The following is a 17,866-nucleotide window of genomic DNA, read 5'->3' on the forward strand; positions in this document are numbered from 1 at the left end:
TAATTGCTTAGTCCACGGAGTTGGTTAATAACAGAAATAAAATTTGAATCCAGTGCTTCTGACTCCAAATCCAATGCTTTTCTACTATAGCAATTTTTTCCTTAGTTCATCCTTGCCACCCTGCTGTAACATACAGAGAATATTCTGTGTGCCACGGATTAATCCTCATGACCTAGTGAAGCCATCTGGCTTTAAGATGCCGTGATTCAATTGCAGGCCACCCCTACCTGTCCTGCCCTTGGATCTCCTTAGCTGTGTTTGCTGCAACAAATATCAAAGTTTCTCTTTGCCTGTACCATCACGTGCTAGGCCTCCCTGCAGTCCTCAGCACTAAGATGCCCCAAGTGTGCCCATGCCTTACTTTGGACCATGCACTTCTCCCAGTGAGATCAATTGTGTCCATCTGTCTCACTTGATGAATTCACTCAATAAGTATTTTTGAGCACTTACTATATGGCAGATAATGTTCTAAGTGCTAGATAATATAGCAGTGAACGAATCAGGCATTGTCCTTGGCCTCAAGGAACATATAATCTCATGTCCCATTTGGAAATAACTTTCTGATTCTCTTACCTGTTCCTGGATATACAGAAGTTCTAGTCCAAACCAAGTCCTTATATGATATTATCCTTATAATTAGGAAATTAGCTAGAAATTGAAAAACAATTCAGTAAAAAAGCTTTATTAGAAATAGATATTTTCAGTTGTAAATGTAAAAGAATGGTATTAGAGCTGGAGTATGCCAAGTATAAGTATTGCCTAACATGGTGTTGTCTCAAGTTTAAAATTTACTGAAGTTCCTTGGAGACAGTGGGTGATGTGGCTGCTGCAGGTGTATTTTAATATTCATCATTAGAGCAGAGTTCCCTAACCAAAATTATTCCCCACAATAATGCACATATTTGGTCTTTCTAGGTATGATGTCCAATATATTGCCTTAAATGTTGATTAGGAAGTTTGAATAAGAAGTTTGGTGAGTGGCTAAAATACTTACTGGGAGTACAAGATTTTGCTCTGTTTCCTATTACCTGTGGAAAAATCCCCAGACTTTTCTATGTCTGTTTCCTCATCGAAAAAATGATGGTGTTGAACTTTATAACCCTTAGAATCTCTTCTGGCTTTAAGATGCCATGATTCAATTGCAGGCTAATATTCTCAGCAAAGAACAGGAATCAATAAATGTATTTATTCTCCTACTGATAATATATTGGTAACCTTCATTGAAGATAATTGTTCTTGCATGCTCCACAACACGGGTCTACCAGATCCTAAGTAAATTTTTTTTCAATGAATGGATGGATGTGTCGGAACCAAGGAAACCGTTTCAAATGCGCTTTAAGAAGCAACCACAATTCTATTCCCTCTTGACCTTTGGCTGCACTCATTGGCTAACCTTCAACTCTTGGTCAAACTATCCTTTTGTTTTCTCTGAATAAAGATAATCATATCGCTTTATTTATTGGTTCTATAGTAATTGTGCTTTTTGAACGTGGTGCAGACTACAGTATTACCTGACAACATTTTACTTATCTCTGGGTGATCCTACAGCAACTATGCTAAATTTCTAGCCCTCCTCTAAAGCTCCCAGTACAACTTAACTAATTACTTTAACCTTCCTTTTTCACTAATAATTAAAAGACAGAGATTTCCTCTTTTCTGATATATGACTATTTCTAATCAAATGGATTCCATACCAACCTGTTAACTTAGAACTTTGCTTCAACTGTTCCTTCCTTCCTTTCTTAAGCCTTCCAGTTTGCCCTTCCACAGGCTGCTTCTCCTCAGCTCTCACTCTTGGGTATCCACCTTCCAGAAGACCCTCCCTGAGGCTCTCCTTCCCCCTTAAAGTCCTGGACCCCCATTTCACTGATATAAACTATGCATGCTTAAAATTTACATTTTGGTAAGTTTGAACATTTACAAACTTATGAAACAGTCCCCACAATTAGATAATGAACACATTCATCATCACCAAATATTTCCTCACCTCACTCCACCCTTTCCTGGCCCCATCTTCCCAGGCAATCACTGATCTGCTTTCTGTCACTATAGGTTACTTTGCATTTTCTGGAATTTTGTGTAAATTTATGTGTGTGTAAGGGTATACACACACACACACACACACACACACTTTTGGTCTTTTTTAAATCTAGCTTAATTATTTTGAGACTGGTTCATATTGTTGTGTGTATTAACAGTTCACTAGCTTTTATTGCTGAAGATTATTCCCTTTTGTGGATATATTACACTCTTTTAATATACTTACCTGTTAATAGACATTTGGGTTGTTTTCAATTTTGGGCAGTTACAAATTAAGCAGCTATAAACAGTCATACATGTCTTTACAGGCATTTGCTTTTATTCCTTTTGGTAAATACCTAGAAGTGAAATGATTGGGTTGTAGGAGAAGTGTATGTATAACTCTTTTAAAAACTACCAAATCATTTCCAAACAAATTGTTTTAAATCTTAGATTAAAGTCTATAATGTAAAGTATAGATCAAATTTCATCTTTTTCATATGGATATTTGATTACTCTAGCTTCATTTGTTGAATAGTGTGCCCTTTCTCCACTGAATTGTCTTTGTGCCTCTAATGAAAAGCAGTTGGCTATGTATGTGTGGATCTATTTCTGTACTCTCCACTCTGTTCCATTGACCTATTTGTCTATCTTAATGTCAGTACTCCACTATCTTGATTACTATAACTCTGTAATGTCTTAAAGTCTGATAGGGCAGCCCTCTAAGTCCCAAAAGGTTTGACTATTCTAGGTCCTTTGCATTTCTATATGAACTTTAGATCATTTTGTCAGTCATAGATATGGTGTATCCCTTCATTTATTTAAGTCTTCTTTAACTATCTCAGCAATGTTTTATAGTTTTTAGCATACAGATGTTGTATATATACCCTTTGTCAGGTTTATCTCAGTGCTTCAAACTATTCTTGCTGTTGTGAATGGAATTGCCTTTTTTGATATCATCTACCATTTCTTGTTTGCATTATACAGAGTGACAAGCTTTCGTTTGTTGGCCTTGTATCCTGCAACTTGTTCAACTCACTTTTAATTCTGTAGCCTTTTGTAGATTCCATAGGATTTTTCAGGTAAATGTCATGTCATCTGTGAATAAAGGCAGTCTTATTCTTCCTTTTCAATATGGAAGACTTTTACTTCTTTTTCTTGCCTATTCACTAAGTATAATCTCCAGTACAATGTTAAATAGAAATGGTGATCAAGGACATTATTGTGTTGTTCCTGATATTAGAGGGAAAACATTGTCTTTCACAACTAAGTATACTACTAGCTGTGGTTTTTTTCTTAAAAATACTTTTCTTTTTTATCAGACCAAGGAATTTCCTTTCTATTGCCAATTTGGTAATAAATTTCATTTTTGTTTAAAATCAGGAATAGATGTTGGATTTTGAACTTTGTCAAAACCTTTTTCTGATCTACAGAGATGATCTTTTTTTTCTTATTAGTTTGTCAACACATGTAAATGACATTATTAATTTTCAGATAAGAAACTAACTTTACATTATTGAGTGTGCAAAGATGAAAAATACAATTTATAATGAGAAGACAAAATGTCAACCAATCAAAACCAGCCCAAATATGATACAGATGGCATTAAAAATTTATTATAACTGGATTCCACATATTCAAAAGCCTAAAGGAAAGATTGAACATTTAAACAGAAGATATAAAAATGACCCAATTTGAGTTTCTAGAAGTAAAAAATTACAATGTGTACTTTGTAATATACACAGGATGGAAATATGACAGATTACATTTCAGAAGAAAATATAGTGAACTTAAAGAACTTAGTAATATAAACTATCTAAAATGAAACATACAGAAAAAAATTCACAAAAAATGATAAAAGATTAATGAAATAGACAAATTTAAGTGACCAAATACATAAGCAATTGGAGTTCCTTAAAGGGAAAGAACAGAAAAAAATATTTGAGAAAAATAGTGGCTTAAAATTTTCCAAACTTGATGAAAACTGTAAACACACATATCAAAGAAGCTTAACAATCTAAGCACTGTATATATATTTCTAAGAAAATATTCTTGAGCTTTGTACTCAAACATGGTTAAAAATACTTGGTAATAATTTCACCCTTTGGGATTCTTTTAAAGCTTTGCTCTGTGAGACTAAAGCAGTGTTTATTTGTCCCCACTCTGGAGGCAAAACCCTTCTTAGATCTTTAACTGATGCCAAGGAATTATAAAATTTATAATTTTGGTTACTGGGGACAGGCATGATTTCTGGTCCTAGAGGATTCCTTGGTACTATTACTTTTAATCCTTCTGGGTGTTTCTTTCTTTGGCCTCAGGTAGTTTCCTCATGTGAATGTGTCACTGGCAAAGCCCATGAACAGTTCTCGAGGAATAAAAGTAGAATCTGGATAATGAAGACTAACCTTTCTTTTCCCCTTTGTGCTTAGTCTAGTTTCACTCATAGGGTAGTACGTGCAGAGACCTTGTACCCAGCATTTCAGGCCAGAGCTCTTAGGGCAAAGTGGCGGCACGGGCCTTGTGCAGAGTGCTGTGCATGACACTGCAATTCAAGATGGTGGCAGCGGGCCATTTGCAGAGATGTTACATCCAACCTGCAAGAACTCTGCCCTCTTCCTTGCTGACGAGAACCCTATAGTGCAGCCCCAACAATGGTCGTAGGGGAAGAGCATATTCTCTAGAGCATGAATTTGCACCTCTCCACTCTTTGATCAAAGAATAAAGCTGCCTTTGCTTCTGAACCAAACTTGGTCTCCTTCTATTGTAACACCAGAAGGAAAGATATTTGCTGAGGTCCAACTCAGGAAGGTTGGTAGCAAATGCACTGCTTGCTATGGTAGGGACCATCTGAGATCTTCGAGGTTCTCTTTCTGTGCATCTCTCTCCTCTTCAGTATCCTGCACTGCAAACACCAGCCTTCTTGGCTTTCCTAGACTGACTGTCTCCTCAACTCTGAATGTTCACTGGGCTCTGCCTGAATTTCTTCTCCCTGTGTCACAACCTGGGCACTCCAAGAAATAAGTTGGAGCAATGAAAAGGCTCCCTTCATTTGTTTCGTGTGTTTTTGGAGGTCACTTCCCTTTATTTCTAAGATTCGACAACCATGAGGTTACATATTTTGTCTGCTGTTCTAGTTCTTTCAAACAGGATGGTCAATTTGGTCCCTGTTACTACATTTTATCCACAAGTCTCGTTCTACTTCATATTTTTTTTATGCCAACAACTTCTTTTTGTGTTGAGCAGTTCTCATGTAATTATAGCTATTAATATTTATTTAAGTCTACCTTCCCTTCTCAGTCATTAAGTTTTAAAGACCTCAAACCTTTATAATGTTTGTCTTTATATTCTCAGCACTAACATTACATCTAATGCTTAGTAGAGGTTTAATAAATGCTTGTTGAATGAATAAAACTAAAATTGGGGTAAGCACATGTTTCTGTGATGGTCTGTTACATGTTTTACATATAAGTAAGTAATACATATTTTATATTATGTATATATGCAAGTGTGTGTGTATGAATACATGACTGAGTAAGTATACATTCCTTCCATTGCACTTACAGTTCCGGAATTTGCTTTTTGACACAGCCGGGAGATGCTTAGTAAAAGCTTTTTTGGTAGCAAAGAAAGGTTGATTAGGTTTTACTTCAGCAAAATGAACAACAAGATTGATGCTTAAAATGTAAAGGTGTTACCTGCCCAGCCTTTACTCACTCTGAATATTAAGAAGTATGTAAGTATGATTGTTGAATATTAACAAAGAAATACTCCTTCCAAGACCCAGAAAGGAAAAATCCATAACAAATGTTAAATATCTCATATATGTCTTTTTATAATTGATTTTAAAAAGAAAATTGAATTTTGCAATTATTTTACAAAATAAATATGTAGAAATACATTTCTGTGTCTATTACCATCACAGTTGGAAATAAGTCTTTAGAAGAGTTATGTCTGCTCCTAGGCCAGCTTCATTCAGAGGTCCAAGGGAGTGAGGCCTGAGAGAGAGCGCATCCTTCTCCAGTGAGCATGAAATTTGGTAACCTTAGCCCTGACCTTTAATTTGCTAAAGCGGTGAGACAGAGGCATTTCTCTGGGACACTTGAGAGGATACAAACCATTAAAGTTAATAGTGGATGAACTCGTTCCATTACTTTTAATAACATTATATCTGTGTTTGTCTGCTCGATGTAATGATAACTTAGTGAAGGAGAATTAATTCCACATATTATCTACATAAAGGATAATGAGGGAAATCAGTTTCCTCTAAGGAAGTTTCATTAAATTTGGGTATAAGCCAATCTACTTTAGATTGGTCCCTGGCTTTTGGATGACTTTCAAGCCTTGAGGCTCCGAGAGAACATACGAGGCCATTTTTGAATCTCAGGGAAGCAGACGCAGAAGGTTTCAGAAGACCCTTGTCCCTGAAATTCCCTTCCCTTCTGGAAAGCAAACTGCTAGTTTGTTGACCATCAGGTGCAAAATATAATTTTTTCCGACATACCAACATCATGTCTGCTGAGATAGCTTTAATTCATATGATTTGTGCCTGAATTATTTGATCTGTGGGTCTGATGTCTCCTTGAGGCATTTCAAGCAATGAAAACAACAAACAAGCCAATAAATGGTGAATGAATAAATATTCAATGTCAATACGGAGAAATACTTGGCAATTTTTTTTAACACAAGAAGGTTAAATCAATGTCTTCCAAGTTAGTTAACAGTTTTGAAACTCTGTTGAACTCAATTGAACTCACACTGAGCACTGATTTTATATATATAGCTAATAATTCTTGCAGTGAAATATAAAATATGCAATTTTCATGTAGCTATAGAATGTAATTAATTTTGCTCTAATGTAGTTAACCAAGCAAACAATTTGATATCTCACAGACAGCAAAGCAAATTCACTAAAAGATGCTTATTTTAAACTGAAAACATAGTTTCATCAAAGATAAATTGCACCTAAATTGTCTTATTCAAAAAATGTTAGTGATCCTTAAAATGTTTCCTGTCACATACAGCATTCTTCTGAGAATGTAATTTTTTCAAACAGGGTGGGAAATTTAGTCCCTGTTACATTTTGTCCAGAAGTCTTGTTCTTCTTAATTTTTTTTTTAAGTCAACAGCTTCTTTTTGTGTTGAGCAGCTCTCATGTAATTATAGCTATTGATGTTTGTTTAAGTCTGCCTTCCCTCCTCAGTCACTAACTTCTTAAGGGCACAGACCTTTATATGTTTGTCTTTATATTGTCAGTACTAACATAATGCCTAATGTATAACAGAAGTTTAATAAATGCTTGTTGAATGAATGAAATTAAAATAAAGGTAAGCACTTATTTCTGTCATGGTCTGTTACATGTTTTACATCTCAGTATATGTGTAAAACTAAATTCTGAGTTACTGAAACATTACTAACTCAGACTAGATGGGGAACAGCCAGTCTAACAGCAAACATGTTGAATTACAGGATTTATTTTAATGGTGATTCAGTTTATTATTTCTAAACTACTACTACAACTAATATAATAATTATAACTCAATGTAGGCCATAGGGTTTGTGTTGAGTGGAAGTACTTATAGCCTAAAAAAATAAAATCAAAGAGTTGAGGGAACCATTGAATGAGATTCAGAGTTGAAAGTATCCTTCTGTTAAGTTAGATACTTTACTAGCCTAATAATAACCTTTATTAACGTATAGTAACTGAATGGACATTTAAGTACTTTTTTAACCTTAAAAAGCCAGAGCGAAACAAAAATTTAATTTCTAATATTTCTAAGAGTTCTGCAAGACTGTTTATCCTCAAGTATCTTTTCTCTTTAATATTTTGTTACAAAATTAATTCTATTCAACCTATTAAGAACAACATTGTAATCACAGATAATAACCTTCAGCGTTTACCTTGTCTGAATTTCTTCACATTCCAAATTGGTGGAGCCCACGTGAATAAAGTCTTGCGGTATTTACAGTTTCAGAATAAATAACACAGCAATGGAATGCGAATTTCTTTGGGGACTTGAATTATTCACAAAATGAGTAATTGAGCTAATCCTATATGTAGACTTCCAATTTACAATTATTATATGCTTAATCATTATGGTTACTTGGGATTATGAAGAATTTACTAATACAACTTTATGACAATGAAGCAAATGTGGAGGATGACATAATGTGGCTAGAAAAGGGCTAAGACCCAGTAAATCCTGAATGAAATAACTGTTGATTGATGGTGAAGTGTTTGCACTTTGGACTTGTGTAGCAGGAAGGACACAAATGGGAGCCAGAACAGAGAGGATATTAACTATTTTTATATGCACTAAATTTTTTTATTGAGAACAATATTGAAAAAGATGCCATTATATTAGACAATTATATTTTAGGGCCCAAAATGTTAGTTTCACCATTTTAGGCCAAGTAATTGTTACAGATTATCTAAAGGAAGAGAAAACTATTTTTACTCACGTGGTGTTCAGTGTGTTCTCCTGTTGTCTATTTACCTTAAAAATCATCATAATCATCATCATCCTCAATAACTATTAAATGGATAGAAAGAGGTCTCTTATTGCTAAAGATTTTACTCTGGATTGACTTCAGGGTAAATCACAGGTTTATAAATCTACGGACACTTTGGGGGAAGAAGAAATTTACCTCACTGTGTATAATGACATGTGTGCCATCAACAATGACCCAACACATACTTTTCCAGGAAGGGCCTGGGTGTGGCTTTGAGGGACAATGGGGATGATGATGTTGGCAACAATGAAAGTTATGGAGTAGTTACTATTCATTCATTCATAACATTTATTGAGCACCTACTATGTTTCTTCTCATTTCAGAAGCCACATGTGGAATGTGGCCCTTTGGGTTAGAAGGTTAACTGACCACATTCTTGAGAGCACGTTAGCTGAGCATGCCTTGAATTAAAGCTTAATACCTGTAACTGCATAAAGGTGTCTTACATCAGGTGCTGATAAAGGCTTTGGAGAAACAGGGGAAGGGAATGCAGAATATTGAGAGGTTTTTATGTAGGAGAATTAGCGAAGGGTTCTGTGGTTATGTAACAACTAAAAGGAGCGTTGTTGACAAAGTGAGGAGGAAAGCCATGAAGAAATCTGGGAGAAGACATTTTCAAGCAGAGAGAAGAGCTGGCACAAAGGTACTGAGTGTGTTGGGCTGGTCATAGCAGCAGAAGGGTCAGTGCAGTATGAGAAAGTGACTGAGGAGAGATAAGTCAAAGAAACTGAGCAAAGGGGTGGTAAGGTCAGATGATAGGGTCATGGGTCACTGATAGTATTTTGGCTTTCTGAACAGAGCCATAACAAAGTCGGATTTAGCTTTTGACAGGATCATCTTGCCTCCTGCATGGGGAAGTGATTCTCTGGAGGCCAGAGAGGAAGTGAAGAAACCAGTCAAAAGGCTTAGAATAACCTAGGATAGAGTTAATGATAGGATGGTAGTGACCCAGATCAGGAAGAGCAGGATTCTGAAGTAAAAGTCTATACAACTTGTTGATGGGTTGGATATGAGCTGTGAGAGAAAGAGGAATGTCAATGATAACACCAAGGTCTTTTGGCCTGTGCAGTTGGGAGGATGGAGTTGTTGGTACTGACATAAGAACAGGAAGATGACGAGGAGTGGGATTATTATAGGTGCTAAGTTTGAGATACTTACTAGGCTACCAAGAGACTATGTCAAGGCAGATGGAAGAAATGAGCCTGGAATCAAGGGAGAACTTCTGCCTGGAGATGTAAATTAGGAAGGCTTCTCAGCATATCAATATCTATTGAAGAGAGGAGCTAGGATGAGATCTCCCAGGGAGTGAGTGAAGGTAGGGGAGAGGTGTGAGGCCTGAATCTGGGCCACTTTCACATATGCAGGTTGAGGAAAAGAGGAAGAATCATCAGCCAAGACCCTGGAGAAGGAGGGCCAGTAAGGCAGAAGGACAGTGTTAAATGTGTGGTGACTCTGAAGCTGAGTGAATAAAGCATTTTAAGAAAGGGCAAGTGAAGTTGAACCCTTAGAAGGAGAGAGTAGAATGGTAGTAACCAGGAGCTGGGAAGTGGGAGAAACGGGGAACTGTTGGTCATAAAGTACAAAGTTTCACTTTTGCAGGATGAAACCAGCACCAGAGTAACAAGGCCAGATTCCAGATGTTCAGATGCAATTGTGGCAGCAGATGTGGTGATTGTGTGGGCAGAAGTTGATTTGTGCTGCATCCACTTTCTTAGTGGACAGGGAAGCAATTTCATCAGCTGAGAGTGAGGAGAGAGAAGACATTGGAGACGGGGGACCTATGGGCAGGTGTAACATAGTCCTCTAGCAGAGGGAGAGTGAATGGACGCTCCTGAACGAGCTGCTAATTGTTTACACTTAATATCTCAGTTGCAGCCACACAATGCCTCTGGAAGGCAAATGATCTCACCGTTGTTTACGGATAAGAAAATGCGGCAAACTGACCTAAGCCTACATGCATATGCTAAACAGTTAGGTTCTTTTGATGGACAATAGCAGAAATTAACATGTACACTAGCAAGAGATATTAATGAAGATTATAATAGGAAAAGGAAATTCAGTAGCCACATCTGGAATGTGGCCCTTTGGGTTAGAAGGTTAACTGACCACATTCTTGAGAGCACGTTAGCTAAGCATGCCTTGAATTAAAGCTTAAGCTTTTTGGCACTTAATACACGTTATCATGCAGATAACCTCTCAGAGAGGTACAGGAAGGTTCCATGGCTGGGGGTGGGGGGAGATGCTGGGGCTTGAAGCTGGACATTGGCTGACTCTAGAGGCTGTGACTTCCATGTGAGGCTATGTCATTCCACCCAGGAGATAACAGCTCTGGCACTTCCAAGCCTGTGCTTGAAATAGCCAGGCTAGCCGTGGACATGAGTAACAGTCACACGAGGCAGGAGATCGCGATCCACGTCTAGTCAGTATTCCTGCCACTCAAGTTTGAGAGAAAGAATACTCACTTCTGGGTGGTATGCATGGAAGGCTTTGAGGAGGAGGGAGCACTTCTTGCACTGGATTCTGAGTGATGAATAGGACTTGAAAGTGTAGAGAGGGGAGTTGCATTTTAGGATAAGGGAATAAAACTCTTCACAGTGATATTACTCTAGGCAGTGACCCTGCATGAAGGCTTGAATTCTTTATTTATCATTTGTCTTTCTATGTTTTTCTGCAAAATTTGAATGTCTTCTGGTGGGATTAGGGAGACACAGCTCCTTCTTAATTAAGTATAGTGTTGACCTCCCTCTGTTAAGGAAACACAGAGTCTCTCTCACCTGTTACCCATGAGAAGTTGGGCAGAGCTCTGGAAATTGAGTTTCTTCATCTGTAACACAGGGATGTTAAAACATTTCTCACAGAGATGCTCTGAGTGTTAAATAAAAGAGTATGTGACAGTGCCTTGTAAAGGGTAACCATCATATAGCTACATCTCAGATGTTGTTTGTTACTCAGTTTCATCAAGTACAACGATACTAGAGGATAAGACAATGAACAATAGCAAACAGCATTTCTTTGGGTTTTTTGCTTATGGCTATGACCTAGTTTGGCTGAAGGATCTTTGCTATGTTACTGTAATAGCTTTGAAAGGATTTGAGCCCTATCATTCATGTCAGACATTTCTATCCATCTACAAAAGCACTATGCTGCCTCCAGCATGGCTGCCAGCTGGCCTGATAGAATGCAAGATAGTGATAGGACCCCAGAGCTGTTCTTGATTGACCCAAGGACTTCAAAAATACAATAATTCACCTCTATTATTTTTCTTTTCCTGCAAAGCATGAAAGCTGATAAGTCTTGGGCTCTCTTGCTATTGCAAGGAAACAGTCAAGTTGAACAGTCCCTTTGGCCAAAAGCAGACAATCTAGTACTTTCTGTTCCAGAGACCTGCCACTTAGAGGTTAAAGACTCCTTCTCTCTTTAGGGGAGCTTTCTGGAAACATCTGGCTGCATGATGCTGGCCAATTTGATCTCCAGCATTCTGCACATGGCTCTTCACCTTGGTTTTTAGAAAAGGTGGCCCGTCAGCATGCTATTTACACTGGTTATTGATCTTCTAAAGCTGTCTAAAGAAGTCCCCTTGGCAGCTCAAAAACTTAATGTTCAGTTCAACCCTTAAGAGCCTCTCCAAGTCATGATTAATCTCTAAAGAGAGTGCACACGGTAACTGATCTTGAATTCTCTATAACCAGAAATTTCTCAAGCACATCAGAAGCCAGAATCCAAATAATATTTTCTTTTTTCTCTTTTTTTGTTGTTTCTCTTTGCTTTAAATATGTCCTATTAGCCTTTTGTTATGTCATAGCTCATTCTTTTTGTTGTACATTCTCTTAAGAGACTAGCGGATCCTATTAGGAATGGAATGAATCAGGGTAGATCAAAGTTATGAACATAGGTAAGGTACACCTGAGAAGCTGACAGATTTCAGAGTTTTTGTGGAGATCTGCTATGCACACTCCACACTCATTAAGCTGCTCTGAATCAACTAAAGCATTTTCAGCCTAAACCATTCATTTCTCAGAATGCCAGAACATTCTTTTATCAGGTTCTATAGAAGTGTCTTCTCTTCCTTTTTTGCATGACCCCCCTGTGTGTTTACTACTTTACAAGAAATCTATGACCCACTTGAGCCATTTCAATTCCAGTCTAAGACTGCTAGTCAGTGTCAAACTACCATGCAAAGGATGCTAAAGGGAAGGGATGTGAAAGAACCTGGTTATGTTGTGGCCACATCCCTTTCCCTTCTATTGCTTACTGGCTCCAGTCTTTGGCTGCGACTTGCTCTAAGAGGTAAGACAGCGCTTCTCAAACTTCATTGTGCACAGAAGCACCCAAGGATCTGGTTAACATTCAGATTCTGCTTCAGTAAGTGTGGGGGTAAGACTGAGATACTGCATTTCTAACAAGCTCCCCAGGGGTGCTGATGCTGGGGGTCAACAGGCCACACTTTGAGCAGCAAGGAATTAGATAGAGGATGTATTAGTCAGGGAGGCTCCTAAACATTCCAGTCAGACTCGGGCTTCAGTAACAATACAGGCCTAAGGTGATGTGTAACAAAGAAATATTGCCTTTTAACAGCATTTCCCTGGCCTGTCCCCTGGGATCTAGCATAAAATGATTTCATTATATTTATCAAACACTCTCTTGCAAAACATATTGCTATAAAAATCAGTTAAGTGTTTGTGACCAAATAAAATGACTAAAGTGCCATAATTGTCTAAAAAGTGATATACGGGAAATTCACCAGAGCTATCTGGGTGCACAGGATTGTATAGCCTCTTTCATCCATCAAAGGGTTTCCTCTGTAGATGTCAGCCCGGAGGTTATCTGTATCATAAACACTATGCAAAGCTTTTTGGATCCTTTCTCTGGGACAGGTTGCCTCCATCGACTATGTTATCAATCAGGGCATAAACCACAGCTGTAATGTTATCTGAGACTCAGAAGTTCACCCTGGCACACTAACTGCTGGGGAATTAGGAGTCGCGGGATTGCTCGAACATAGAGAGTATTGTGCTGTGAAGATTATGAAATCTTATTAGAAAAGGCTCTGCCCCAGATTTGTAGCAGTTAAAATCAGAGTCTTTCTTTCAGATACCTTAGGGAAGATAAAAAATGCTGGAACCTGTTTATATTTACTCATATGTACTCCCAGGATACAGAGCTGGCAGCAGGAGCTGCCTCAGCCCTCACTTATTAGTACGAATTTCCCCTTTGGGGGGTTATTTAAAAATATTTGTACATATTTCAAATCCCTCAATCTGGTTTGTGGCAAATGGTTGCTTAAGCAGCTTCTTAATTATTTCGTTCGAGTTTTTGCAGGAGGACTGTTGCACATATTTGGCACAAAGCTTAGGTTTTTGAGGCCTTTTACTACTTCCTGAATAGATTTCAGGAAAAGGAAAAAAAAAAATCAAGGGGTGTTAAATTATTACTTCTTTGTGTAGTATGCACAAATAGAATTGATCGTGGGCCTCAGTACAGGAAAGAAATACTTGCACAGCTGCATGGTAATAATTTTTATGTGTGTTAAAATTATGTTCTGGCTATTTTGTCATAATATTCCAGACTGAAGCTTTGGAAGCATGACATGGTTATAATAATAGTAAATGGAGTCACTTTGTAGATATCAGGTAATAAATTATCTCAGGAACTTGGGGATGAAAAGTAAGGAAAATCATTTAAAATCTATGGTAGGAAAATAGAAACAGATAAAATCAAATGTTAATTTGCAGTAATATCAGGTGGAATCATTCATTAGAGGAGACATGCGATTCAGGTGCCAAACTTGGACTTCGGCCAGTTTTGATCAGCAAACATAGGCTGAGTCTTTGTTCCTGCCTTTAGATGGGAACACCCTGAGCTGCTGGAAAGATGTACACTAAGTGTGGAGGGATGCAGGCTAGTGGCATTTATGGCCTGAGGATGTTTGAGACCCTTGGCCGTCTTGGTTCATCACGTGGCCAACTTATTCCCTGCAGCCACGGGGAAGGTGAGCTGGTGTTGCACCCTCACTGATGTTGGTGTCCGATTTGAAACGGCTGTGCTGCGCGCTCAGAGAAAACCTCAGCGCTGTGCCCGCCCCTCCTCTTCTAGTGGGCTAACTATGCAGCCTGCTGTAGCTTTTTCCTACATCTTCATACGTACCTGTATATTTTAAAAGAGCAGGAAAGACTGTAACTGGTGGTGAGAACGACATTCAGCTTTGCAGAGCTGCCCTCCTACATCAGCAGGAGACAACTAATTAGGGAATAAAAATAATGCGAGCTTCACTCATGCTCTCTGTCTTCTTTCACCTCATGTTGTGTACTTTGGGTAGATGTGGCTGGTCCTGGGGAAACTTGAGTACTGGAATTCAGGAAGAAATTGAAGTTTGAGTGATTGCAGTTTTTAGAGTCTGGGTCCTTCTGATTATGATTATGTTGAGTGGTGCTCTCAACAGATTGATGGTGCTTTCTGGTAAATAAAACTAGCAGGGCAAAATAAGGTAAGATTACACACATACACATGTGTGTGCACATCTTATGTTTATATATGTGTCTATACGTGTGTGTGTGTATATGTTTATATTTCACACACAAAATGAGCACTTCAGAAACTATCCCATTGAGATCAATGATCTATATGATACAAGTTCTGGAATTTGTGGGAGAAAGTGAACATCATGGAAGGCAAAGACAGATGAGACAACCCCAAAATACTTTCTTGAAAAAAATTCATGATCTCCATTCTGTAAAGATCACTTTGTGGTCACAGCTTTGGCAATGAAAATAGTAGTTATGTGCCAAAACATTGCCAAGGACCTGAATCCACAGACAGCAGCTTTGCACAGAGCACTGAATTGTTACAGAAAGCATAGTACTCAGCTACAGTTATTTTAAAGGAATGAAATGAAATCTCACAACCCAAACCATGGACGGAGACCTCTGTTTGACCTAGTGAGAGGTACAAGTTTAGTCTGAGTAGAACATGTCCTCAGCCCATCATCTGATTGAAAGCTTAAAAAAACCTAAACCAAAACCAGATATCAGAATTCAGAGGTATTAGTGAGAATAGTTCATTTTTACAAAGAAGGAATGTGAAAGAGAGAGGTCATTCAAATTTCCCCAGGTCGCAGAATTGGTAAGTGGCAGAGCTGAGGTGGCAATTCAGGCAGCCTGACTCTAGAGTTTGTATTCTTGACTCTATGAAGTACTGCCTCTCTGCAGAAGCTGTGACCTAAGGGAGGCTTCTTTCAAGTTTGTTTTAAAGCTCTATACTTCCTTCCTTCCTTCTTTTCACAATGTGGCTGATTCTACCTGCCATTCTTTCTGCTAGTGGGGTCAGGGGGGTACACGTATGAATCAGCCAATTATCCAATACGTTACTCACTTTCATTATGAAAAGTACTGGGAAGCAAAGGGGGCTATGAAGGTATACGGCAAGGATGGGGTTGGGGGGCCCAACCGAGGTCAAGGGTTGAGGAAAAGACATTTGAACTGACTACTGATGGGTGAGAAGGCATTCATTAGATGAGGGGGGCTATGGATGATTTTAGAGGAATTAAGTGAATCCCGGCGGAGGGTACAGTTGTGCAGAGACCTTGAAGCAACATGGCACCTGGGAGGGTCTGAAAGAGGACCAGCAGAGCTGGTGCAGGGAGTGAAATGACAGGAGGTTTGGGAGGCCAGTGGAAGTATGGGGTCTTACAGGGCCTTGAAGGTCATTAAAGAATTTGTTCTTCATTCTTAACACGGAACTCTTGACGCTCATTGAAGGGTGTTTTATCTCTGTCCACATAGGTGGTGGGAGAGAAAAAAAGTAGGAGGTGTAAGAATCTAATTTTCCCTTGGAATTCAGACTGGATCTTTTTTCCCCCATATGATCTAAGGCAGGAGTCGGCATCCTTTCAAAGCAAGATGTGAAGCCAGCACTTCCTATTATTTGGACAGAGAAGGACCAAGCCTTATAAGGGGCAAGACGGGGGCTGGTAGTTACTCAGGATGTCAGACGTCAGCTTCTGTGCCCTCTGGCATGAGGTTCTCTGCCACCTGCCATCTCCTGGGCACTGTAGTTTGTCTCTCCTGCCCCCATCTCATGTTTACAGTCTTGGATAACACGATTTTCTTTCAGATAGCCCTCAATTTTTTATTTCCAATGGGTTTAGACGATCATTCAGTCAACACCTCAATGAAAGAAGCCCCCAACTCATAAACTTCCATTCTGAAAGTTTATGTATCAGAAGCGGGGTGACCCTTGGACTTATCCCTTCAGTCCCTGAATCGATGTCTTTCCCTGGGGGCCCGAATCTGTGCTCTGGGCATTGCTGTTTCTGGAAAAGTGAGCTTATAAATGGCAGTTCTGTTCCTGCGTGAGCCCACAGCTGCATTAACAACCTGGACTTCTCAGCCAAGGGGAAACTGATGATGCCGCTTAGCAGAGAGGAAAGGAGGAATAGAGTTTCCTTCCCTTTCTCCTGAGTTTGATTTTGAAAGAGGCACATTTTTGTCAAATTAGAGTGATAAAAGAAATGCTTGTCTGATGCAGGGTTGGGAGAAGGAGAGCTGCAAGGATATGCCTAAACCTGCTATTGCATGGGGGTCTTCTGTGGAGGGCGGGCTCTTGGGCTGGTGGCTGGCAGAGCGGGGTGTGGGGAGGCTGTGAGGGCACTGCCTGGGGCTCCAGTTAGGATGGTATCATGACTCTCAGAGCCTGTTCAGAATCCTTCTGTGAAGCAAGGGAGACTGGGTGACATCTTTGTTCCCTTGTTTTTCAGAATAGGAGAGAAAACTGATAGCATACAGGTGACTGGGGCCTCGGCCTCTCTTGTACTTATTTTTACAAAAAATGGAAAAGCCATTTCTAGAGATGCAAGGGAAAACACAAAAATCTCCACATGCAGCTGCAACAGTGGCCCTACCCTTGCTCAGTGAGAAAGTAGGGGCAGAGGTGACAGCGGCAGGTGTGCTGGGAAACCACTGGAAAAGCCAGGGCAGAGCCTCTGCAGGGCCCCTTGGCTGCTGCAGGGGGCAGGGGAACTAATGATCCTCAGTCCTTAGAGTGAGAGAATAAAGCCAGCAGCTGAGAAGAGAGGAGCAATCCCAGAGATGGGAACCTAGGCTCCTTGAGAGCAGAGACTGTGCCTTCTGTCCCCTTGAATTCCCAGAGCCTCTGTCCGCCAGGCCACGGAATGCATCCTTAATTGCTAAAGGGAAGCATCAGACCTTGCAGACAGGAGAGGCCTCCAGAGGGGGCAGAGGGCAGAGCACTCAGACTTAGAGACGTGTGCGGAGGAGAAGATGGAGTAAGAGATTGTTTGCTGTTATCTACAGAGGCCGGACAGGGGTCTCATTTCCCAGGG

This window comes from Camelus ferus, chromosome 8 (assembly GCF_009834535.1).
Source record: "Camelus ferus isolate YT-003-E chromosome 8, BCGSAC_Cfer_1.0, whole genome shotgun sequence".
Lineage (NCBI taxonomy): Eukaryota > Metazoa > Chordata > Mammalia > Artiodactyla > Camelidae > Camelus > Camelus ferus.